The following is a 6,524-nucleotide window of genomic DNA, read 5'->3' on the forward strand; positions in this document are numbered from 1 at the left end:
TATTTGAAGTAATGTAATCCTGGATATTTAAATATGTGGCCTGCTATCTTAAAACAAGCCTATTGAAAATATTCCAAAAATATTAAATGAATCATTGCATTTTTCCTTGTCTTAATGTATTTTCTGACTGAAGTTTTACGTTTTCTTATACTGTGTTATGGAATGCCCAATTTCTAAAGGGAAAGTGAAAATTGGGAGAAAATCTCCTGAACTCTACATTCTTTTTATGTCTATCCTTTAAAATCTTCTTAGTTTCTTGAATGTATTTATCTCTTGCACCGAGCATATTATTGGATTTAGCACTGTTAAGTTAAAGCAATTGTTTTTTAAAAGGTGCACTCAACCCATTAACACTTGTACATGTGTGTGTGTCTCTCTCTGTCTCTTGGCCAGATCTTTTGGAATTTAGGAAAGCTTCAGATCTTTTCAATAATGATTACCTTTATAAGTATAGTCTCCTTTGCCCTTTATTTGGCTGTAATTTATTGGTTCCCAAGTATGAGATTAATTTTAGCTAATATCTTCTTCCTCATCTCTTCCCTTTCTCTTAGCATCACATTTGAAATAGTCCTATTTCGTTTATTTAATGCTTATAAGGTAATCTGCAAGTTTATTTTACTTTTCATGTACTCTCCCCATTCTCTCTCTCTTTTTCTTACTTGAGGCCATCTGTATTTTCAGAACACCTGACTTTTATATACTATCTTGTCATCCTTACAACTAGCCTATGGTGTTTAGTATAGGTAATGTTTAATTCTCATTACCACTGTTGAAGTTGCTATCTCTCTAGTCATTGCAGATGTCTAAAGTTGATTCCCTGGAGTGTTACTAGGTGTAAAGTCTCATGGTAAAAGATTTGCTGAGGTGTTGAATGTGCAAAAGATTGTTTCTGGCTTTAACACTTGAATATTTATCGGGTAGATATAAAATTCTTAGCTAAAATTTTCTTTACCAACATATAATGAATAGGCACTTCCATTGCCTTCTGGCATGAAGTATTACTGTTGTCAAATCTGATTAAAATTTGATTATTTTCCCTTATATGCAGTTTTGCATTTTTGCCCAAACATTCCCTTTTTTTCCTTTTTCTTATAGTCCTACTATAAAATTGTACTACAATGTATGTGAGTGTTGATAGCTTTGGTTGATGTGTCCCCCCCCCAACCATGTATGTGTTGTATAGCTTTTTCCTATTTATATGGGAATATATGTATAGAGTTTTTTTATATTTTATATACTCCTTTCCTTAACACAGTATTCCTTGTGTTTATTTGCTTTTCTTTTTAGTTTCTGTACCTGAAATAGTTTTGTTCTAGTTATAATTCTTAGCCTTGCTGGTTCTTTTGTCGAATCTTCCTTTTCTCCAATCACCTCGTTACCAAGTTCTCCTACTCCCTGTTCTTTGATAACTGTGACATTATGTTAGATAACTTTGGGGGGACTGACGAAATGGCAGAATAGGAGTTTTCTATTGTCTTCACCCCATCCCCCAATAACATCAGTTCTTACAGTCCCTCATGGATGAGAGGGAGTCCAGCACAAAAGTTCCAGTATACCACTGGAAAAAAAATTAGATGCATTGAAGAGAATAAGAGGGACTCTTTCACTTGACCCACATGACCCCTACCCCATGGCTCCACAGCTCAATGGCAAGAGTCTAGTCTCAGCCAGTGATTTCTTCCATAGAGGAAAGTGAGGATGTGTGAGCAAGCACGTGGCTTCCACAGCAGTGTGGAATGCTGCCAAAGAGGCCCACTTGTTTATTGCCCCTGTCCGGAACACTGAGGAGAGGTGCACATCTGAGGTGCAAGAAGCAGCTGAGAGAGCAGCAGCCAGGACTCTGAGAGAGGCAGATCCTACTAACTGCTTCAGGGAATCCATCAAGAAGATGGGCCTGCGAGCCACTGGGAATGTGCCTCATCACCGCGTACACTCGCTTCATGGCCAGCTCCCTGTACAGGTCCACAAGGGTGGTGAGAGTAAGACTTTGCAGATGGCTAGTGAACATACAGGTGCGCACACACACACACACACACACACACCACACAGCCCCACTCTGTGTGGTCTGTAGAAAGCACATAAACTTGGTCATTCAGCGCTGCCTAAGGAAAAGCTTGTGAGCATGTATTTTATCTTTGCAACATTGAGGGAAGGCCTACAATCTTAAGAAACCCCCTACTCCTGAGAAGAGGGAACAAGAAGTGTAGAGCAGACAGATTCAAAGATGTGAAACCATAAAACTATTAGAAGAAAATGTAGGGAAAATGTTCCTTGATGTTGGCTTCGACAACAATGTTTTGGATATAACACCCAAAGCGTTAAGAAACAGAAGCAAAAAAACCCGAGTGGTACTGCATTAAACTGAAAAGCTGCAAAAGAAATATTCAACAAAATGAACAGACAACCTATGCAGAAGAAAATATTTGCAAACTGTCTGATAAGGGGTTAATCTTCAAAATAAGGAACTCCTATAAATCAAGAACAATAAAAACATATGTAATTAAAAAATGGGCAGAGAACCTAAATAGACCTTTCTCCAAGAAGACCTGCAAAGAACAGCACCAACAAGTACATGAAAAGCTGTTAAACATCACTATTATCAGGGAGTTGAGCATCAAAACCACAATGAGATGCAGCCTCAAGCCTGTTAGAATGGCCATTATCAGGATAAGAGATAATGAGTGTTGGCTAGCATGTGGAGAAAAGGGAACCCTTGTGCACTGTTGGTGCAAATGTAGATTGGTGCCTCTACTATGGAAAACAGCAGGGAGGTTGCTGAAGAAATTAAAAACAAAACTACCATATCACCCAGCAATATATACCCTAAGGAAAAAAAAAATCATTATCTGGATCTCTGCGCCCACATGTTTATTGTGGTATATTCACAATAGCCAAGATACGGAAACAGTCTATACCCAAGTATCCATCAACACATGAAAGGATAAAGAAGGGGCGCCTGGGTGGCTCAGTTGGTCAGGCATCTGCCTTCAGCTCAGGTCATGATCCTGGGGTCCTGGGATCAAGCCCTGCATTGGGCTCCCTGCTCAGCCGGGATTCTACTTCTCCCTCTCCCTCTTGACCCACCCCCACCCCGCCCATGCTCACTTGCTCTCTCTTTCATGTTCTCTTTCTCAAATAAATAAAATCTTGAATAGAAAAAAAAAGGATAAAGAAAATGTTTATTTTCTTTAAAATAATGAGATATTTTTCTCAGATATTATTCATCCATACAAAGCACTATCCTGGTATTTCGAACAAAAACAGAACTTGAAAGGCAGTATGCTAAGTGAAATGAATAAGAGAAAGACAAATTCCTTATCTCATTTACATGTGGAATCTAATAAAAGCTGAACCCAGAGAAATAATATAGAATGGTAAATGATAGGGGCCAGGGGGCTTGTGGGAAATGAGATGTTAGTCACATGGCACCAATTTCCTTTAACAGGATGAATATTACTGGGGTATCTCATGTACTTGACTGTTAAGAGAATAAATCTTAAATGTTCTCTTTACATACAAAAGAACATGAGCATACATGGTGGTGGATATGGTGTTAACTTTATTACGATATCCATTTCACAGTATGTATGTGTATTATAGCCCATGGTATACCTTAAATGTACACAAGATTATATGTTAAATGTATTTCAGCACAGCCGAAAAAATAGTTTTAGATTGAAATTTTGCTTTTTAAAAATCTAGTTTGTGGGGGAATGGGTTAGGCCGGTGATGGGTAGTAAGGAGGGCACGTATTGCATGGTGCACTGGGTGTTATATGCAACTAATGAATCATCGAACTTTACATCAAAAACCGGGGATGTACTGTATGGTGACTAACATAATAAAAAAATATAAAAAAAAATAAAAATAAAAATCTAGTTTGTGGGCAAAGATTCCCTTTCATTAAGTGTTTATACATTATTTTGGTACTTAGGTTTTCTTCATGTGGTAATTCTGTATTGAGTTTTGACCAGGATCTATTTGTTGTTGGTTTGACATTTTGAAATCAAATTTGTTTTCCTGTGCTTTTAAGAGAGTAAACTGGTCAGGATAGTTTTTCTAAGTTCATGATTCTAGACTTTGCTCTTTATTGTTTTCATGAATTAACAGTGAATCCTCCTTTAGATATTCTGAACTCTGCTTTTTCTGTGTTCCGCTCTTTTTTCTTTTTCTGTGTTCCATTCTTTAAATTTTATTAAACTTACTTTTTCTTTGCTCCTGTTGTTCCTGTCTTCTTGAATTTGGATTATACTACCTAATTTCTCCTCCATGATGAGCTTTGTTCTGGAAGAAAGTTTATTTAAGCAGTACCCACAACACTGTAACACTGTCATTACTTACTTCAGTCCTTTTACGCTAGTTGTGAATTTACAGCTGTGGAAATATGCATAAATGCATAACATATAATCTTGTTCCCTTAAATTATATCCAGTCTTTTATCAATGTGAAGATGTTCTAAATACCATATTCATGATGGTTTTAAGACTTTGCATATTGAATTAAACATCCAAATATTAATACTTGAAATTTGTAATTTTTGAACAGGTCTTAGCACTATTGTCATTAACTAGCTATTGATGTTAAGAATTGCAAATTTTAATGAAATTCCAATATTCTATATTTGAGAGTCAATGTCAAGTGTGATTAAGTTAGGAAAAATTATCTTATACACATTTTGATACTATCTTCTACGGAATCCTTCCCCAGACGTTCCAACCTAAAATGTCAAGTCTGAAAATTGATGTTTCAAGGTAAAATAAATAGATCATTTTTGGTGTTGAGACTTGGTAAACCAAGTGTAGAGAAACCAGAGAAAGGGAGAATAACTAGAGAATTGTTCTTGATGACTTTATATTTGAACTGAAATTATACCGCCCTTTTCCATCATAAAAACCCATTATTTGTAGTTATTTATTTAGTTGTTTGTTTACTTATTTATTATTCATCAACCCTGCTAAACTGTGAGTTCCATAAGGCCAAGGATCATATCTATTTTCTTCATTTGTGAGTTATGGACCTGGCATGGATGTCCCATAAATTTGCTGAATGGATGTTTAATATGTCCAGCAATCACTTTAGCAATACACAGTTACACTGTTACCAGATTTTAGAACTTCAAATAAAGAAAGAAAAGAAACTGAAAGGGGCCTGGGTGGCTCAGTGGGTTAAGCATCTGCCTTCAGCTCAGATCATGATGCTGGGGTCCTGGGATGAAGCCCCGTGTCAGGCTCCCTGCAAGGAGCCTGCTTCTCCCTCTCCCTCTGCCTCCGGATTGCATGCTCTATCTCAAATAAATAAATAAATAAAATCTTTAAAAATTAAAAAAAAAAAAACCTGAAACCAAATATGCAATCATCAAAAAGAACAAAATATATATGAGAGTTTTGAAGGTTTGAGAAAATATCTTACAGAAAAGGACAGTGAGGGCGCCTGGGTGGCTCAGCTGGTTAAGCCTCTACCTTCAGCTCAGATCATGATCTCACAGTCCTGGGATCGAGCCCCACATCGGGCTCCTTGCTCAGCGGGAAGTCTGCTTCTCCTTCTCCCACTCCCCTTGCTTGTGTTCCCTCTCTCGGTGTCTCTCTCTGTCAAATAAATAAATAAAATCTTAAAAAATATATTTGTTGATAAAATAATGCTTTTTTTAGTCAAAGAACTGGTGTTTTTATTGTTTGATTATTATCTTTGGTTTTGGGTTGGAATTTTTTTTTTATTTAACTGTGTTTTACTTTTATGTATTCCTAGGTATATCTGAATGGATTTAGGTGATTAGCGTGCCTCATTTCCAGAATATTTCTGTAATGATTCAGGTAAGGAAATTGCCGTATTACTTAAATAATATCAAAAAAGTTTGTTGTTGTTTTTTATCTTATAAAGTGTGTTCACAAAACAGACTTCTGAGATTTAAGAGTTCTTAACATATTCTGGATACAAGGTCTTTGTGTATTACAGGTATTTTGTTCTGATTCGAGTCTTGACTTTATTTTCCTTATGGTCTTTGGAGAAACAGATTTTACTTATGACAAAGACCAATTTCTAAGTGTTTGTTTTAGGCTTAGTGCATTTATTGTCTGTCTACACCGCCTTTCTCAGGATTGCAGAGATTTTTGTTGTTTTAGAAGTTTTATAGTTGGAGCTTTCACCTTTATGTCTGTGATTCACTTTGAATTTGTGTGTGTGAGTAGAGATTGAGGCTCATGTTTTTCCTGGTGGATATTTAGTTGTTCTGTCATCATTTGTTGAAATTTTTTGTTCCCCATTGAATTGTTCCACTTCTGTGAAAATCAATTCATTATAAATGTGTGGGTCTATTTCTGGACTCGATTTTTGTTCCATTGGTCTAATTGCGTAACATCCTATAAAAACTGCACTGCCTTGACTACTGAATTCATGGGAAGTCTTGAAATCATGTAGTATTAAGTCCTGCAGTTTTGCCTCTTTTTTTTCAAATTGTTCTGGTGGCAGTGATAGGTCTTTTGCATTTACATGTTTTTTTGTTTGTTTTTTTTTGTTTTTGTTTCTGG

This window comes from Ursus americanus, chromosome X (assembly GCF_024610735.1).
Source record: "Ursus americanus isolate L20-20 chromosome X, mUrsAme1.1.p, whole genome shotgun sequence".
NCBI lineage: Eukaryota > Metazoa > Chordata > Mammalia > Carnivora > Ursidae > Ursus > Ursus americanus.